The sequence below is a fragment of the Akebia trifoliata genome, chromosome 10 (genome assembly GCF_017979445.1).
Source record: "Akebia trifoliata isolate Shusen 1 chromosome 10, ASM1797944v1, whole genome shotgun sequence".
Taxonomy (NCBI): Eukaryota; Viridiplantae; Streptophyta; class Magnoliopsida; order Ranunculales; family Lardizabalaceae; genus Akebia; species Akebia trifoliata.
This window is the reverse complement of record NC_141384.1, coordinates 6,353,501-6,372,769: the sequence shown is the minus strand read 5'-3', so window position 1 is coordinate 6,372,769 and position 19,269 is coordinate 6,353,501. Positions and strand designations below refer to the sequence as shown.

At 33.3% G+C, this 19,269-nt stretch overlaps 1 long non-coding RNA gene across 1 annotated transcript; it reads right to left on the bottom strand.

Moving 5' to 3' along the window:
• Positions 1-9,866: 9,866 nt before the first annotated feature.
• On the bottom strand, positions 9,867-12,335 carry LOC147392985 (uncharacterized). Its single transcript, XR_015182304.1, has 3 exons — positions 11,261-12,335; positions 10,794-11,013; positions 9,867-10,159 (listed from the first exon to the last, which is right to left on the bottom strand). It is a non-coding gene; the product is annotated as an uncharacterized LOC147392985 (long non-coding RNA).
• Between the last annotated feature and the right edge of the window lie 6,934 nt (positions 12,336-19,269).

The following is a 19,269-nucleotide window of genomic DNA, read 5'->3' as shown; positions in this document are numbered from 1 at the left end:
ATTTATTTATTTGGTTATGATTTGGAATATGAATTTAATATTTTATTTAAAAGTTTGAGCAAAAAGACAATGAAAAAAATGCGATGCAAGAATACTTCAAGGAAAGCTTGGTGTACATGATGTTACTGATGTTCATATCATGCAGCTCAATCAATAAAATCTCCTTTACTCTTGACCAAATATATATATAGGGTTAGGTTTGTCAGCCAACGTTAGGGAGCCAACACGTTTCTCTTGTGTGGCTTAAAAGTTTTGGATTGAGCTGATTTTTTGTGAAGATGATCTCTATGATAAGAATATCATCCTCACAAAAATAATTCAACCCAATCTAAGACTTACAATCCCATAAAAAAATGATTTAGAAATTATGGACCGTCAATTTTTTATCAAAAATTTGTAAATCACTTTTGATGGATTTAGAAGTTTTAGATTGAGCCTTTTTTTTTTTTTTTTTGGTAAGGATGATCTCCTCACCAAAAATCAGCCCATTTCAAAACTTCTAACCCCAATATACAAGTTGAGGAATTGTGGACCGTCGATGTTTTTGTAAATCACTTTTGATGGGGTTAGAAGTTTCGGAATGAGCTGATTTTTTGTGAGGATGATCCCTATGGTGAGTAGATCATCATCACCAAAAATCAACCCATTCCAAAACTTCTTAACCCGTATAAGACAAAAATCATTGTCATAGATTTTGTCACAATTATTGTGCATATATATATATATATATATATATATATATATATATATATATATATATATATATACACGAATTAGATCATTTAAGTATGATGAACCACAACTTACAAATTTGAATTTGAACCCAATGGATGAACCAAATAACATGGATCTAATTTTTGCTCATTTTCACCAACCTATTATCAAACCATCCATTAGCCCATGAGTTATGTAGACCTAGATCGAAAGGCTCAATCAAAGTCTGTGCGTCCCATGACCTCCACATACTCTCAGCCAAAATTATGATGGCAAGAAAGAAGGCTGCAAGCCCAACATGACACTCATCATTATTTAAAACGTGATCCGTAAGCTAAGCCCAAAGAAAATTATGTACATGTTATTCGATCATTTGAACTTCTTCATTTAGAGCTTTAATTATTGTAAAGGAAAATGATGCTATTAGCCCTTTACCATCATTGGTGGTAGTTGTTCCAATAAATAATATAACTATGGTCTTTGAGATCTGTCAAGTATAAATCCCGAGGCTGTGGAATTGGACCATTTGATAGTTATTGAGATTTATATATGTAAATCCTGATGCAACATAAGGAGTTGAGTCGTGATAATCTGACTCGAAAAACTGTACTTGGTCGACGTGGCAAGTGCACAGAACCATAGATCTTTTTCTTCAGGATACATAAGGAAAAAGTCTATGGTACTGTGCACTTTCCACGTCAACTGAGTACAGGCCGCATATGTTTTTTCATGTCATTTTATCATTAGTCTAAGGAGTTTCACGCACAGGGACACAGGAATTCTGGGCCCATCTTGCAATGTGGGCTTAATCGTTTTGATGTCGTTTCATGCCACACCATAGGACTCTCACTGACATTATGAATATCCTGCATTTGTTGTTGTTGTTGCCGTCGTCGTTGTCTAAAATTATTTTTATAAATCTATGTACTAATGAGCCCCATGGGTTTATTTGTGGTGCCTAATTGTCACCTCTTAGGTCGCACTAGTCGAGGCTCAATATATTGAGGTATCATGGTACATCAAGTACTTGGTGCGATACTTCAATATTTTTATGGCATGCAAATGAATGAGGTCCAGGATGAACATTTGCTCTCATGGGAATGAGTCCATGCTTAAGTGAGGGGCATAGTGAGTCCCTATGTTACCTTGGTTCGTGGGTTCACTTGGTTCAAATTTGGGTTTGTGGTTCATGGTTCATCACTTGAGAATGGACCCAGTTTGGAGGGGTAGATAGAGATAAGGACATTTAAAGGTTGAAGTAATAAGTAGGGTAAAATACAGATTGAAGATGGAAGATTTTGGAAAGAAAAGAAAAAAATACAAGTTTTTTATTTATTTATACGTTGAATTACATGAGTGTATTTAGTCATTTTTCGTTAGTCTATTAGTAAAGACCAAGGTTAAAGGCGCATTTTATTAGTTTTGAAATTTTAGGGGGGAATATCTCAAATAATATCAACCTTGTGGAACATTTAAAAAGTTAACGTGAAACCGAATTCGTTAAATTCGCTACATTTAACAAACCCACAATGAAGCGTGCCACAAACTGGTTCAGTTCCTTTTTAACAAATTGGGTAACCCTTGTGAGTCCATACAAATTTATTGTAGTCGACCTCAAGGTCTACATAGGTACTAAAGTGTGTCGATCTCCAACCTAATATAGTCTTGGATCATGTCATGTGCCTACGAGAACTCAAGACTAGCCCCTTCCACGATCACCACAGGACAGTCTTGGATTTGAGTCAAGGAATGCCCATTATGGCATTGTCAATTGGCCACAACTCCTCTCTAAAGAGGAGGCTAAGGTGTAGCATGGATAAGTTTTGAGATTCTACTTTAAGGAAGAGATGGAAGTTGGAGTTTTGCTAAGAGTTGGAGAAGTAGATATAAATTTCGGAACCAATTTCAAAAAACATTATGAGAAGTGCTCTTAGATTAGATTGGTGTTTAAGAACCATCCTGAATAATCATACTGAATTTTTATTTCTTTTCTAGAAATTCAATTGACGAGCCATGAGTTACAACTTGTGTATAGTTAAGCTCAGTTGGAAAATCGTCAGATGACATCATCTCACCAGATATATGGGTCTCACAATTTTTGACAATTTGGCCCCTACCACTGAATATGCTGGGTCTAACCAACGTCGTAATCTTATAGAGCACTTTAAAATACTTGTATACAAATACAAACCTTAGTAGAAAATACCAATGCTAATATGATAGGTTTCTTAACCTTACCGATTTGTAACTAACAACTAGGGATTTCAACCCCCTCCAACAGCTAGACTAAACTTGTATCACATGCTTCCATGTAGTATGGACATATAATGAAATCTTAAATGACTTTTATTGTCATATTTCTTACATTGTGAAGGCACACCGTTCGAGGGAATCCCGCTGACCTTATATCATATAACTTTGTTCTCCCTTTTTCCGTGCTCTAAGACATTCTCCCCTGACCTTTGAGTTCGGTACGACTCTATTACAACCGACCTCACCAAATCTCTAGGTGACTCGTGTTGCAATCCTGGGACTTGTAGATTTGACTCTCCACAATTTGGACATACAAAATTCCAGTGGTGGTTATTATTTTTGAAAATAATGATTCTTATAAATTGTAAAATAGCTTTTAAATTCTTATCTAGATTATACAATATTAATCGGGATGCAAAGGATGTTTGTTTGGAGTGTTACGTATTGATTTTAGATTCTAATTCTATATTTCGTTAGAATATAATTATAGAAACACAAAAAACAACACTTTCATGAAAAAGATATGATACAAATTCCAATGTGAAGATTTTCTTATCGAGTTGTTTTCGAGACCAAAATGACATGTTCAAGTGATTTGGTCTCTGACAAGTTGAACCATGCTTGGGGAGGGGGAGATCAAAAATGATTTCTCAATTTTTTTACATTTGTTATACTTGAATTTCATATTTTTCAAATAAACATTTGTAGACACCCTGTTTTTGCCTAAACCGAGCCCGAGAGCACCAAAGACTTTCTGAGAAAGGATTCATCTCGAGTCAATTTTTGAATAGTCGAAAGAACCAAACGTTGAGCCAACAATTTAATGGTATTTTTATAATTGTTGACCTGGTATGGAGGTAACTAACGGCCAAGCTTAATTTTTTAGCTTGGTTATAAGTTATCAATGGCCAGAACAATAATTTTACACAATATGGAGGTGACCTACGGCCATGCTTAATTTTTAAGCCTAGCCATAGGTCACTAATGGCTAGAAGAAATTCTTTTTTGGTATGAAGGTGACCAATGGTCAAAAGAAAATTTTGCATTGGCCATTGGTCACCTAAGGCCAATTCTGTTAGAAGCCCATGTGCATTCGAATTTGTTAAGGGTTAATTACCTTTAAGCCTCATGTTAATTGCTTGTTCCTCAAGAAAATCTTGTCATTTTACCTTTTTATCATTGTTTTATTTGCCTTAACATTATTTTGCATTTTCTGTATAGTAATTCAACAAGTCCTCTAACAAGGACCTTTGGTCAAGTTACTTGAGGCTAATTACCCTACTAACATCGGTTTGTTGAGACATATTAAAGGCAAATCCCCTTCCTATCCCTTTTAAATTCTTCACTATCCAAAGAATTTTCATGGTATTCAATGTAAAATGACCAAATTTTAAAGTTTTGAACTATTTTGTTCACCCAAGAGAACTCTCTAAAACTTGTGACTAATGATCAATCTATCCTTAATTTGTTAGAGATTCTCCTAAGAAAAATGACTAAAAAAACCAAAAACCTACCATCTAATTATATGTCATTTGGGTTGTTTCATTCTCAATTAACTCAACGTAAAAGTCTTAGGACCCTTTTAACATTCATTAAGAATTTTCTAGAACTTTTTGATGTTTACCATCATATCCATTGATGATCAAGATTGGTAAGACTTAACTAGATGATAAAGACCATCAAGACCAAAGTTAAAAGTTGAAAATGACTTTTACATGGAGGTTTTGTTGTAAATATTGAAAATTCCATGATTTGAGATAATTTTACCTCTAAGGGTCTCTCAAACTCCTATAAATAAGACCTCTATTCAAGGCAAAAGGAGAAAGGGAGAGAAATCCAAATTTTTCTTCAAGGGAGAATAGTTTAAGGTGATCCAAAATCTCTTCAAGCCTTCCCATTCTCTCATAACCTCTCTAAAATCCAAAGAAGTTCAAACCAAGGAGAAATAATAATAAGAAAAAGAAAAATCAAGGTGGGATTGAACATTCTATCCCCTCTCTTATCTATCCATTATTTTCTATTCAATCTATTTTATGTCCATGCTTTATTGCTTGTAATAATGTAGATCTTAAGCTTGTCTTGTGAGGCTTAGAGGTAGAAAGTAAGACCTCTTAGAGGCAATCTCCTCCTATAAACCCTTAATAAGCTCATTAAGAACATTAAAGTAGATGCTATTTTCTTTTTTATTTCCATTACAATTTAAATTCATAGTTTAGATATTTATTTTACTTGTATTTTAAATTTTCTAGAATAATAATTTTTCTTTTCTTATCTATTCCATGACTTAAGGGTTAGAGAGTAATTTCTCCTTAGAGATAATCTTTCCTTTTTAAGTTCATTATAAAAATAATCAAAAATGGACACATTGCATGCATAAGGTCTTTAGTCTTTCCATAGTGATATCCAACTCATAGACATCTCCTAAAGGCTAAGCCAACAATAAAATACTCCTAAGAAAGCACATAATCTCTAAAACAACCTTTAGATCCCAAAATGATAAAATCCTTATGGATTCTCACCAAAATCTTAGGCTCATAAAAAATTTCAACAAGCTACATTCCCATTTTAACTTGTCTATTGTCTTTTTTGTTTTATCAATTTGTTTATTGTCTCATTTTGCTATTTTGCTAAGATTAGAATATATCTCTTTTGAAAATAGCCTTTGGATCCAAAATAATGTGAAATCTTCATGGACTCTCACCAAAATCTTAGGCTAACAAAAAATTCTAATAAGCACTTACTTCTAATAAGAGCTTGCTCATCACATCGATTTGTCCCTTTTTCAAAATAAAGTTATAGTTGATTTTCTTAGTTTTTTTTAAAGGCAAGTTAATGTCTCAAAATCTCTTCTATGATTATACATTGGTAACCATCTTAGAATGGGTAGGACAAGGTGCCTAATACCTTTCTTGTCACTCAATCGAACCTCCTTATCATAAATCTCTAAGTAGACCATTTCCTTTATCTTTTAGATATGTGACTCACTACAAGCTAAAAAATAGAATTTTACAAAATAATTTTTATAGTGTCTATTCACACTTTAATTTAATGATTGCGACCCCTAACCCCATATAGATGAGCTCAAACATTTCCCAAATGTTTCAAATCCCGCGTATCTACAACATTTTTATGGCCAATATTGTCAAACATCAAGTAAAATTTGTATTTTTTATACTTAATTACCATAATATTTATGAAATTATTGAATAAAATTAACATTTTAGTTGTATTTATTGGACTTGAACCCACAAGTCACAACATAAAACTACATTACAGTACGTCAAGCAAGCTATCTTTCAGATTTCCATTTAAACATTTTCCCATATATATATATATATATATATATATATATATATTACTGCCAAAACCCTAACTAATTTATCAATCACAACAATCATTCATCCAAAAACACCAAATAATTTTATCTCGATGACACAAAAATATAAACAATTGTGCGTGGTAAACAAAAGAAAATTGAATGAGATGGAAAGCAAATGCAATTCATTGGGACTGTGGATACATCCACAAACAATAAAACAAAGAAATATTATAATTTTTTTTCTAGGCAATCAAGGGGTCAGTCAGTGGCATGTTCAAGAAATTTTCCACTATATTAATAGAGAGTAAAAGATTAAAGATTTTAAGATACCTCTTTCAAAGAATTATGAAATCATGTAAAGTTAGGCTTCACCCCAATTAAACATCTTCGCCACATGACATGAACCACTCAATGTATTACTGAGAAGAATGCTTGAAGCTCTATTTATGTAGAAAGAAATCGTTGGTACTCTTATTTGAGAGAAAATCATTTTTTTTTCTTCTGAATTTCACCCTCCCCTAATTTCAATTTTGTAATATATAATTCCTTCATTATTTTTATACATCAATATAACTTGTCCAAAAATTCATATTTTGACGAGTGTCGATAAAAGATATTTCCATATATTTGATAAAATTAATTGTCATTTTTTTTTTCTATTTTTATTTAGACTTTAGATAATTAACAACTCAAATTGATTATAATTTTTTTTTTCTTTATTGTATTTTTCTCCTACACCAACATGCTAACAATGGCCAGGACTGTTAACCTAGGCTACTACAACCTATAATTTTATATATGTAGAATAAGGGCGTGTCTGTTACATATTTTGACTTCTACTTCAAACTTTTGTATTTGGGAGAAGCAAAAGTACAAAGTCTGGGATTTAGATTTCACATAGAAGCTTGAAAAACCTATTTGTTTCACAGCTTTTATTTGTTGGATTTTGGAATAATGCCAAGATGCCCTTACATGTAAAAAAAAATTGTAAAATACAATATTTTGACAAAAACCTTGATAAGTGTTTATACAAATATATAAAAATATATTACATTAACATGTCATCAACATATTTTAGTCTATTACATGACTTCAAGCAACGATAGAGTAAAAATGCTACTATTAAAATATTAATTAAAATAGAAACAAATATTACAAGTAAAATATTTTATCCTATCAATGGTTTCAATTCACCTTCAATATCCTCACCCCACCTACATATGCACAGAACTCTTGGGGAGACCACTCCACTTGGCATATTTTTACACCTCAATTTCTTGAAATACTCCATTTATCCCCCACATAGACTCATCATTTTGGGGACCACCTACCTTTTATAATTTTACCCCCACTTTTATTCTCTCATTACTCTACATATGCACATAACTCTTGGGGGACCACTCCATTTGGCATATTCTTACACCTCAATCTCTTGAAATACTCCACTTGTCCCCCAACATAGACTCATCATTTTGGCAACCACCTACAATTTACCATTTTACCCTCACTTTCATTCTCTAATTACTCTACACATTGGTTTTATGGTCTTTTTGCCTAGTCTATTACTTTTGACATTGGTCACCATAAGAAAATGCTCTAGAATCTCTTGTACTTCTACCATTTTAACCTTAACGAATCTTGGTTGGTGAGACTCAAAGCTATGGGAAAGGATCATTGAGGACAAGGGCATAAGATGAAATAATTGGCATTTGTGGAGGTTTTGTTAAGAACATTGTGTCATTGAGAGCTTTATGACCCTTTAGCCCCAATGGGTCTTCCAAGACTTTATAAGTACAAGGTTCTTCAAGGCAAATGGGAAGAGAATTTTAGAGTAAGAAAATTCTGCCCGAATCTCTACTTGCCTCTTTGGAAATCCTAAAGCTAAAATAAGGAGTTAGAAAGAAAGAAAAAACTAAGGTGGGTTGGGGGATCTAAGTGCTGAATTTTTTATCTACTTAAATTCATTTTCTCATCTCTTTCTCACCTAATATCTTTTATATTTTTACTTAAATTCAAATTCTTTACAGTGTAGCTCTTTTGATTTCTTTCAAGGGCAAAGGGTTGAAGAGAGTGAGGGTCTGTTCTTTACAGAAGCCAGCTTCAGCTCCAGAAGCCTCATCCAACAAAAGCTTGTTCATTACAGAAGCACAGAAGCCAAAAAAACTTGTTCGTCTGACAGCTTTTTATTGTTGGATTCTGGTAGAATAACTAGAAGACCCTTAATGTTGATAATGCACCCAGAATGCAGAAAAAATAACTAGAATACAATAAATATATAATTACAATAAATATATATATATATATATATATATATATATATATATGGGTCACGTTCAATGGCAAACTTTTTAGCAAACTTTTTGGCAAAACATTTTTCGAAACTTGAGTTAGAAGTTTTGGAATGGGCTGATTTTTGGTGAGGATGACCTCTACGGTGAGGAGATCATCATCACCAAAAATCAGCCCATTCCAAAACTTCTAACCCCATCAAAAACAATTTACAAAAAATGGACGGTCCATGATTTTTCAACTTGTAAACATGGGTTAGAAGTTTTGGAATGGGCTGATTTTTGGTGAGGATGATCTCCTCACCATAGCGATCATCCTCACCAAAAATCAGCCTATTCCAAAACTTCTAACTCATGTTTTGAAAAATGTTTTGCCAAAAAGTTTGCCATTGAACGCTACCATATATATATATATATAATAAATTTATATTAAAAAATTATAAAAATAATTATTTTCAATTTAAATAAATGTATAAATTTTATAACTCTATCAAAAATTCTAAAGCAGTTTAGAATAATTTATTATCTTTAAGAGAGGGAGCATCTAGAGCTATGTTATTAATGGATCAGGTTTGGATCGACTCAGGAGCGATGTAGAGTTGTAGACCATATTTGCCTAATCTAGTAATGAGTCCACTCGATTGAAGGTTTCAATGGATCACTTTTGAGCTGATTTGAAAATGGTAGCGAGTCTAATGAATAGCAAGGGATGTTGAGCTCCTTGTACATCTAAAAACATGATTGTATGCCACACACAAAAAAACTTAAAAAATATTATTTTTCAATGTTAAAATTTTAATTTTCCATTTTCCAAACCTCCCGTCATGCCCAATGTTTTTTTTTTTTTTTTTGTTAATTATTATTATTATTTTAGTTTTCCATGACATCTAGAGGGTCGTGGTGTTGGATTTACCAATTTGGTAATCCATTTGGGCTCAACCACCCTTAGTAAGGTATTTAAAAAAACTTAAAGAAGATTGGTTTTGGGGAGGGGTGGGGAGAAACAATTGGCTAAGAGGTTAAAAACGATGGCAGTTATGCAATTTTTTGTTAGCTTTCTCAAAGAAGACCTGTCAATGGGTACGTCATCAGTTTGAAAACAAAGTATGACAAATATTCACCAAAATGTTAAAGGGTATATCTAAATCACCCTTAATTAGATAAAATTTTATATAATTTTTTTCACTAAGATCACATTACATGAGGTCAATTTGGAATTGATCCAATAGCTTACTGGACGACAGTTCTCAGATCCTACCCATTGAACACAATGCCCCTAGAACTAGAAAAAAACCATCTTTGATCAACTATACAAGCAGAAGCTTTAATATTTTGACTGAAGTAACAATTTTCAAGTACCCTTGGATTGCTTAAAGGATCAAAGTAAAGGAAATTCATGCAAAAGCTTAGAACATGAAATGCCTATTTTTTTCTTATGGGGATTTCATATGCAATGGGAGAGGGTCCCAAGCTACAACATTTTTTCTCTTCAACCTACAAAGAAAAGTAGAAAGCATAGCCTTGTGAAATATGGTGTGGCCCTCTTCTTCTTTCTATTACAATTGGAGATCCAAAATTGCTTCCCCTGTCAATAGGAATGAGAAGTGTCATATAATTGAGATGAAACCCTATTTAATTATAAAATATGCAAAATTACGTACAAAGTATAGCAAATACATGGGTGGTAACAATGTATTATTCTCATTTACCAATGACAATAAATGGATATAGAGTCATGATAATCTGACTCCCCCACGTGGCATACTCAAAATACTCTCCTGATGTGGCATATGTTAAAACCATATATTTTTGCCTCAAAATACACATTTGCACATCCCCATAAATATGTGCAGTTGTGTGTCCCAAGGCAAAAAAGATCTATGGTTCTAGCACTTGGCACATCAGGAAAGTATTTTGAGTATGCCACGTGGGGGAGTTAGAAAATCATTACTCACGGATATAATATCAGTAGGACTGACCATAGAAAATGCCTTAAGAGCGAGTAATAAATGGGATACACATTTAAAAGATAAACTTGTAAAGAATAGAGGAAAATTATATGGTCAAAACTAAAGCTCCAAGTTCTCATAGATGAGGATATTAGTTAGGCATTGCATCATATAGAGAAGTAGAACAATTCGGTATTTATTTGTTAAACTAAGAATTCAACTTCTTAGCAATTGCAAAACAAATGAATATAATGGTGTCTAATGTTTTACCATGCATTTTCTTGAAAAACCGTTCAAACTCCACAAAGTTGTGTCTCTATATGAGAAGTGGACCGTGCTTGAGGTAGGTGAATGCAGATAAGTGCCTGCCATATGAATCATTCATGGGATAGGCATTTTCCAATATCTTGTTATAGCCTTCTCTATCATGGCAAGGAAGAGTATTCTCACTAGCGACGGGTATGCAAACGTCCCATACAACATTCAACATCTGAAAATAGAAACAAACACAAAATGAATATTGTCATTGTTACAAAAGTTTACCTGTTTGTAATGTTGATTCCAAAATGATGTTACTCACAATGACACTTCACATTCTCATCAAAAGAAAAAACTGACACAAGTAATCTAATTTTATTAATGCGCATTCTGTCATTCAATTGTTCCAAAGTTGGCAGCTTCAATTGTTCCTAAGGTGAAGGACCTAAGTTAATGCAAACAAGCTCGAATTCACTTACCTGCCGCACCAAGCCCTCAAGGTCTGCTAGTGCCTCTGAGAAGTCTTCATGCTGCTCTAACCTTCGTAATTCAACACATGTAAAATTTAGAACAACACCGTGTTTCTTTAGCATAGCAGCAATTGTAACATAGCCATCACGGTTGCATGAGTTATAAAATCCAGCAGTCAATTCAGCAACATGGCTTGTTGTCTTGTACCACCAATGTATGCCTGATAGCTGCCCATCAAAAAAATTGCAGATAAGACATAGGTTAAGCAACAACTAAAAATAATTCCAAAAATTTAACTCTCCTATTAACAACCTAGAGTTCAACTTCAAATGAACTTTTCCCCGAAGCAACACCACAATACTCAAAAGTCAAAATTACTGAAATATGGTGAGCAAATGAAACCAAAATCATTTACTATACGATCAAACAAACCCAAATAAATGTTATCTCAAAATAGGATCAAATCTCACACATTCATCCATATCCTACTCAATTCAATTTAGCAAACATAAACACTCAATTCAATTTATCAAACAGAATAAGATTAGAATCACACACATCCATCCATATATGCAAAACTAAACAAACCCCAATAAGAATTCTCTCAAAATAAGATCAGAATCGCACACATCCAATCCATATACACCTCAATTCAATTTATCAAACAGAAAAAACTCAAAATTTCAAAATTAGTGAAATATTGTAAACAAATGAAGCCCAAATCACTTAACTCAAATAAGAGCTCTCTCAAAATAGGATCAAAATCCCACACATCCAACCATATCAAACTCGATACCGTAATTGGTTGGCTCAAATCAGGAGATCGCATACACGTGTGAAGCGTCGTTAATGGCGGAGAGCAAGAGAAGAGATTTACCGTTAATGGAGACTCACACACAGAAGAAGTTGTTAATGGCAGAAGAGACGAGATTTGTCGTTAGATTTCAGGCTCTTTCATTTGGTTACTTGTGAAGGAAAGATAAGAGAGACAGGGGTTTAAGATGAGGGAAAGATGAAAGAGACGAGAAGGAGATGGAGATGAGAATCTCTACGATTGTCGATCGTTTGGGCGAAGAGCTTGTAGAGATGGAGATGAGAAATTGATTTATATTTTTAGGTTAAGTTTTGGATGGAAATTCAATCAAAGATGGGGGGCATTTAGGTAATTTAGCATGAATAGTTTTACGTTAGTTGACTCCACGCAAAAGCCATATTAAGGAGCAGGCCTGGGGTGACTTCAATAAAAAGTCATTTTTGAGCTTCAATTAGAATTTGTGGGAGTCCAAAAAGTCCAAACGAACGATGTCATTTGGCATTTAAGCAAAAAAATCTAAAAAAACAGGCTTCAAAAGCCCAAACGAACAGCTCCTAAGTCTTTTCTTTGAGAAGCCATCTTCCCCTTTTAAGTCTCCAATAAGTTTTAGTATTATTCAATGTTAATGCAAGTTATTTCAAGTTTCTTTTATGTTTCTAGCACTTAATTTTCAAGATATCAATTATTTTCTTCTCTTTAATGACTAAGGAGAAAGATAGTAATCCCTCATCATTAAGATAATCTTCTCTTTCATAAGTCCATTCATGCATGTACAACAAGCACACACCACATTATTTATGTTTAAAAAGACTACAAGTCAAAAATATTGATCTCTTTAGTTTATGTTTAACATTTCAAGCCGATAAAAAAATAATTCCAAAGTGGATAAAATTACATACATAAGGTTTAGCCTCTCCAAGGGTGTATCCAACCCATGGACATGTCTCTAAGGCTAAACCAACACAAAAAAAACCCCTCTCAAGGGTACATAAATGTTTGAAAATAACTTAGAGGTAAAATGGGGTAAAATCTATGGTGATTCACACCAAATCCTCTAGCTTACAAAAAAAATCCAACAAGCCTATACTTTTGAATATGGCTTGTTCATCACTTCTTTTTGGATTTTTGTAGGTTGAAGTAATTATGTTGGACTTTTAATTTCTCTATAATCTCTTATATCTTCAAAAATATCAAAAAAAAAATTAGTTTTTCTACTTTATTTTTGACCTTCTTTGATAATCATCACTTGATGGGTAAGACAAGGTGCCTAACACTTTTCTTGTCTCTCAACCGAATCTCTTTACCTAGTCTCTTAGGTAAATCTAACCCATTTTCCATTGAATGTGAGTTACTATAAAGCCAAAAATCAAATTTCCAAAATTCTATTCTATGGTGACCATTCACGCCTTACTATTAAATGGTGACGATTCATAAACCCGTGTAGGTGAGGTCCAACTCATGAGCCTTGCATGTCTACAAAGGTGATCTAGTTGGTAAAAATAACTTTGGTTCTCGTGTGAATAATTAAAAAAATATTGGAAGAACTACAAATTCAAATTTGACCTTAATAGAGTGTAAAAAAGTGACCTCTAAGGACCAAGTACATGTACTTGGTGCTTTTCACCTTTCTAAGGTAAAGTAGGAACTTCCCAAAACCTTTGTCAAATTTATGAAAAAGCCTTGGCACTTTTTTGATGGCTTTGGTCTCATGGCTGGGCAAAGTGGACATTGCTAATGGGGTGTTGACCCATCACTGGGATTGGAGCATTCTTGAAAATTGGGACTTATAAAAGGTTGAAAAATGTCCTCTTTTGGAGAAATATGTAAATTTATAATGGACCAAACAAAAGGATATTAGGCTTTTATTTTCGGACATGAGCTGGGATTGGGAGCCCATGAACATGGGATTGTATGTTGGGTTTTATGGGATTTTGCCAAATGACAAGGAAGAGAGTGATTGAAAGAATGCCATGAGTTTTTTTACCTTATTTTTGGGAAGGATTAGGAATCCTTTAAGTGGGCTTTGCATGATGGTCAAATTTTTGGAACCTTTCTTTTTGGAGTGTCTACAAACAAGTCACTAAAATAACAATAACAATAATAGCAACACAAGCTATTTGTACATAGTTATATTATTCTAGGGAATCGGCAAGTACATTCATTCGAGGTGATTATTTTCCTTATAAAACTTCATTAATTCGAAGACCACAAACTAAGCTAATAGGAAGACCAATTGAAGTCTATTTTGCATAAAAGTGTCCCAATAGTTTGCAAGAAGTGTTTGGTTAGGCTTTGGCTGTGGACACCCCTAGACATTATCCATGAAATAACAAGCTTAAACTATAGGTTACCAATCAAAAAATGAAAAAAAAAAAAAAACAGAGCTTCAATTAGGCAAGGTTTCTTTAATGTATAAGGAGATTCAAATCTAAAAATGACGACTATTTTACACAACCACTTGGATGTTGATCATTTTATTCAATGTTTTCTACAACACCTTCAGATGTCGTTGGATCTTTCAAATGGATGGCATCCAAGAGATGTAAAAAATAGTCGTCACTTGTAAAGGTTCCCCGAATGCGATCCATAAACATTAGTTCTAATTCTTCCCATAATTCCCAAAATATATTCTTGAGCAATATTTTATCAAACACTAGAAGTTCACCATGGAAATCGTGTTGAAATTTTCATTTTCAACAGCTTTGTTTGAAAACTCACCTTTTTTTTAATCTCTTGTAAGTAGGGTTAGGGTATCAGTTCACCTTCAATATCAAGTGCTTAACAGAGAAGACCTTGCAATACCATGGAAACAATACTAAAAATAAAATATCAAACTCTACCGTGTTGAAGCTAGAACCATACAAAATCATTGTGTTTAAGCTTCAACCTCACAAGTACTCACCTGGGTTGGTTGATCACAATTATAAACACCAATATATATATATATAGGGGGCGTTCAAGGGACATAAGTAAAAGCATATGTAAAAACAGTAAGTTTTCAAAATATGGGTTAGAAGTTTTAGATTGAACTGATTTTTTGTGAGGATGATCTCTATGATGAGAAGATCATCCTCACAAAAAAATCAGCCCAATCTGAAACTTCTAAATCCATCAAAAATGGTTTACAAATTATTGGGATTTTGATGGGGTTCGAAGGTTAAGATTGGGTTGATTTTTTGTGAGGATGATCTTCTCATCATAGAGACTATCCTAAAGAAATAGCTCAATCTAAAACTTCTAACCAATATTTTGAAAAATGATTGTTTTTACATATGTTTTTTACTAATGTCCTTTGAATGCTTCCCTATATATATAGGGTCCCGTTTGGCACCCTAAGTTTTACCACACACTTTAACAAACGCGTTTTGTCCTACATGAGTTAGAAGTTTCGGAATGGGCTGATTTTTGGTGAGGATGATCTCTATGGTGAGGAGATCATCCTCACCAAAAATCAGCTCATTCCAAAACTTCTAACCCCATCAAAAATGATTTACAAAAAATGGACGGTCCACGATTTTTCAACTTGTAAACATGGGGCTAAACATTTCGGAATGGGCTGATTTTTGGGGAGGATGATCTTCTAATCATAGAGATCATGCTCACCAAAAATTAGCCCATTCCAAAACTTCTAACCCATGTAGGACAAAAAACGTTTGTTAAAGTGTGTGGTAAAACTTAGGGTGTTGAACATTTCCCATATATATATATAGGGGAGTGGGAGAGGGGGCTCACGAGGGTGGATCATAGTTTTAAAACTCGATTCCGTGTCTCGTCTCGTCCATGCTTGATACCAAGACAACTCGGGCAATACATCTCGGATGAGTTTTGAAACCATGGGCGAATAGGCCAACCGAGAGAGAGAGAGAGAGTTTCAGAGACTAGACAGATAGGGCGAATTGTTAGAGAGAAAATGGCCGAAAAGAAAAAAAGAGTTTGGTCTAAGTTTTTAAATAAAGGTCCTATAGTTACCGTAACCGTCATTATATGCATGCCTCAATTTTTACAAAGACTTATTGCGACGATAAGATTTACGGGACTCAAGACCATAACCTACAGCTTAAAAATTTCTTGGAAAACTAGCTCCTCTATAGCGACAGTCGAGTTTTAGCGGTCGCAATATGGTCCTACAGCGACGGCCAAACTCTGGCTGTCGCTGAAAGTTGTCATTATATGTCTTTGCCCTGTGGTGAAACTTTAGATAATTAACAACCCAAACTAGTTACACAAAAAATTTCCTCGATATATTTTTATAATAAACTGACTCGCTAACAAGGTCAGGACTGTTAAATTAGGCTGCTACTACTGATAATTTTATGGAGACTATGGTAATACAATATTAGGGTAATAGTCTTTAGCTTGGACAGGAAACTGTCTTAGTCCTTTCAAGTAATTTAATTAACATTTCAACATCACAAATTGATCTTAATAGTATCTCCATTTAGCTAAATACCTTAATTAATAATTAAAAACAAATATCTTTCAATGATATTAGCCAAAATATGAATGGCCACTTGAAACATATCTTATTCTTGTGGGGTGATGAAGTTCCCACTCAAGGTTAGTGGAAATTGAATCCCATCACAACCTCATAAACAATGTACCAATCATCTATTTAAGCTCTTGTTGCTTAATATAAACACACAAACAAGTCAAGTAAATACTCAAACCCTTCTTTCACTTCTCTCAGTGTTACTCTTCAAACCCTTGGATTCTTTGAGTAAACCAAACCAAGTTAAGAAACTTAAGAGATGGAGAAGCCCTTCACAGATGACGATCAACAAGAAGAAAAAGCTTTTCATTGCAAGAAACAGAAGCTTATGGGCAAGTGATAATCAATAAAATGGTAGAGAGATAGAGAAGGAGAAAGATAGAGGAGGGGCTGCTTCACTACCAAACCAGATTACTACGAGTAAATGTATTTAAAGTTAATAAGGAGAAACCATATGTTATATTAACCATAATACTGCAATTAGTAAGTCTTAAGTTTGATGTGTTTTAGCTGTAAAGATTAATACTAGTTTTTAATAAAGTGGGAAGATATAACTAGAAATGTGGGGTCTTTCTTCATGTTTGCACTAGGGTTTTACAGAAAGAGACGCATTTGATACAGTGCTCTTAAGTCAAACCAAGTAATCTTCATCACCATAAATCTGAACGATAGATACATATGTTACGCATCACAAGTCATATGGAACAATATCTTTAAAAAAGGGGTTTTTTTTTAACCTTGTATGTGCCTTGAGATTCGACTTAATCCAAGGGTTAAAATTTAGAAAGCAATAGTTTAAAATTTTCAAGTTAGTTTTCTCCCCCATATTTTCCAAACCAAACTAATAACAAGCACTCTATAGTAACTAAAAGGGTCAGGATCACTTGACTCTCAAGAATGATTCAAACAAAAAAACATTTAAATGCAAAATCCAATAATTGAAATTTATCCCCGTGATGAATATCTCCGAGATTTGTATTATCAAGATACTCATAAATCTCAATCATTAGATTTTGTGTTTAAAGGGATGGGATCATGTGTTTTTTTCATAAGTCATTCTTAAGAGTGAATGGAGCCCAACCCATTAATTAATATCAAAAAAGATAAAAAATTTGGATTATTAATTTTGTTTTTTTTATTATTTATTAATGGAAATTAGCTGAATAAGGGACCAACTATTTAAATGGATGATTTTCTGATTAATTGCGAACTTGTTTAATCCTTCCCTCCAAAAAGGCTTTGATTGTATTCTTTCTTTTTCTCTCTCTCTCTCTTTTTTTTTTAACTCGAAACCCTCTCAACTCCAAACTCTGCCTTTATCAAGCTACTCCTCATTTCAATTTATCTTTTTCAACCTCGAGTATTTCTTGAAAGAATCTATAATAAAAAAAATTATCTTCATTCTTCTTCTTTAAAAATCTTATTAAACACTATTTTACATGAAAATGACTCATATAAGAACACATAATCCCGACTTCAAAAAAAGAATAAAATCCAATGATCGAGATTAAAACATGTATGTTTAGAGTAAATCCTAACCATTGTATATTTAGTTCTAACTGCCAAGATTGCGTGTTTTTATGCGAGTCATTTTTCATGAGTGTATGGATCTCAATCCACTTTAATTGTTCATTTACAAATTAAAAACCTCTAGATTTCCCTATAAATCCATCGTCTTCACCCTCTAAGGTAAAAAATTTACCCCTCAACCTCAAGATTCTATCATCTTTAACTTTAAAATCATAAGAATAAGAAATATATTGATTTTAGTGAGATTGAAGATGATGGGTTGTTGGGATGAAACCCAAAAACATCATTTGTATACTCCTCAAAAACAAAAACACTCAACTCACTCAATATAAGATAAACAGATTTTGAGTTATGCATTTGAGGACTCAAGAGGAGTCCAAAAAGGTCATCAAGGGAGAGATGGGTGTATGTGCAGAATTAACAAACAGTAACCTCATAAGCATGTCCAACTCCATTCATAATGAGAGTAAGAAAATCATCCTCATCAAGACCAAGGTTGTAAGCGATACTAGGAGGAGATTTACAAGGGCTAAAATCAATCATGATTACATATTTTGAATTTGAAAATGGAGAGAATCAAGGGGATGTTACTCACTTTTTGAATTTCAAAGACAAGCTATTATTATTTATCAAACCAAATTGCTCCATTTTTTTTTTCTTTATTTTATAATTTTTAGGATCATAAATCCAATAGGGTTTTGAATGGATTGAGTTTGGCTTGGATTGGGTCAATTTGGGACCAATCCAATAAGAATTGATCAGATAAACATTGGTGTACCAGGTACTCTTGTTGGATCGAGTTTAACATATCTGAATGTTAGGATCCAAAATCAATCTAATAATAATTAGATCGGATCAAACCCGATTTATAGACAAATATTTTTCATATTTAACTAAAAATAATTATTTAATTATTATTTATCAAAAAAATAATGTCTTTCAATTTTTTTTTCTTTAAATAGTAACCAGGTCGTACCACCGTCTGTTTAGAGTTTCTGAATTTAAACGATCATTTTTTCGATTATAAATAAGGGTTTAAGGGAATACTTCCTCACAACGATGGGTTTGCAGGATTCACATGTTGAAAAATTTAAAGGTAGGTACATAATAAGAGGGTAATTTTGGAATTTTTTTTTTATAAAACCGATGGTCAAATGATATGGTTAGTATTTTTTTTGATAAAA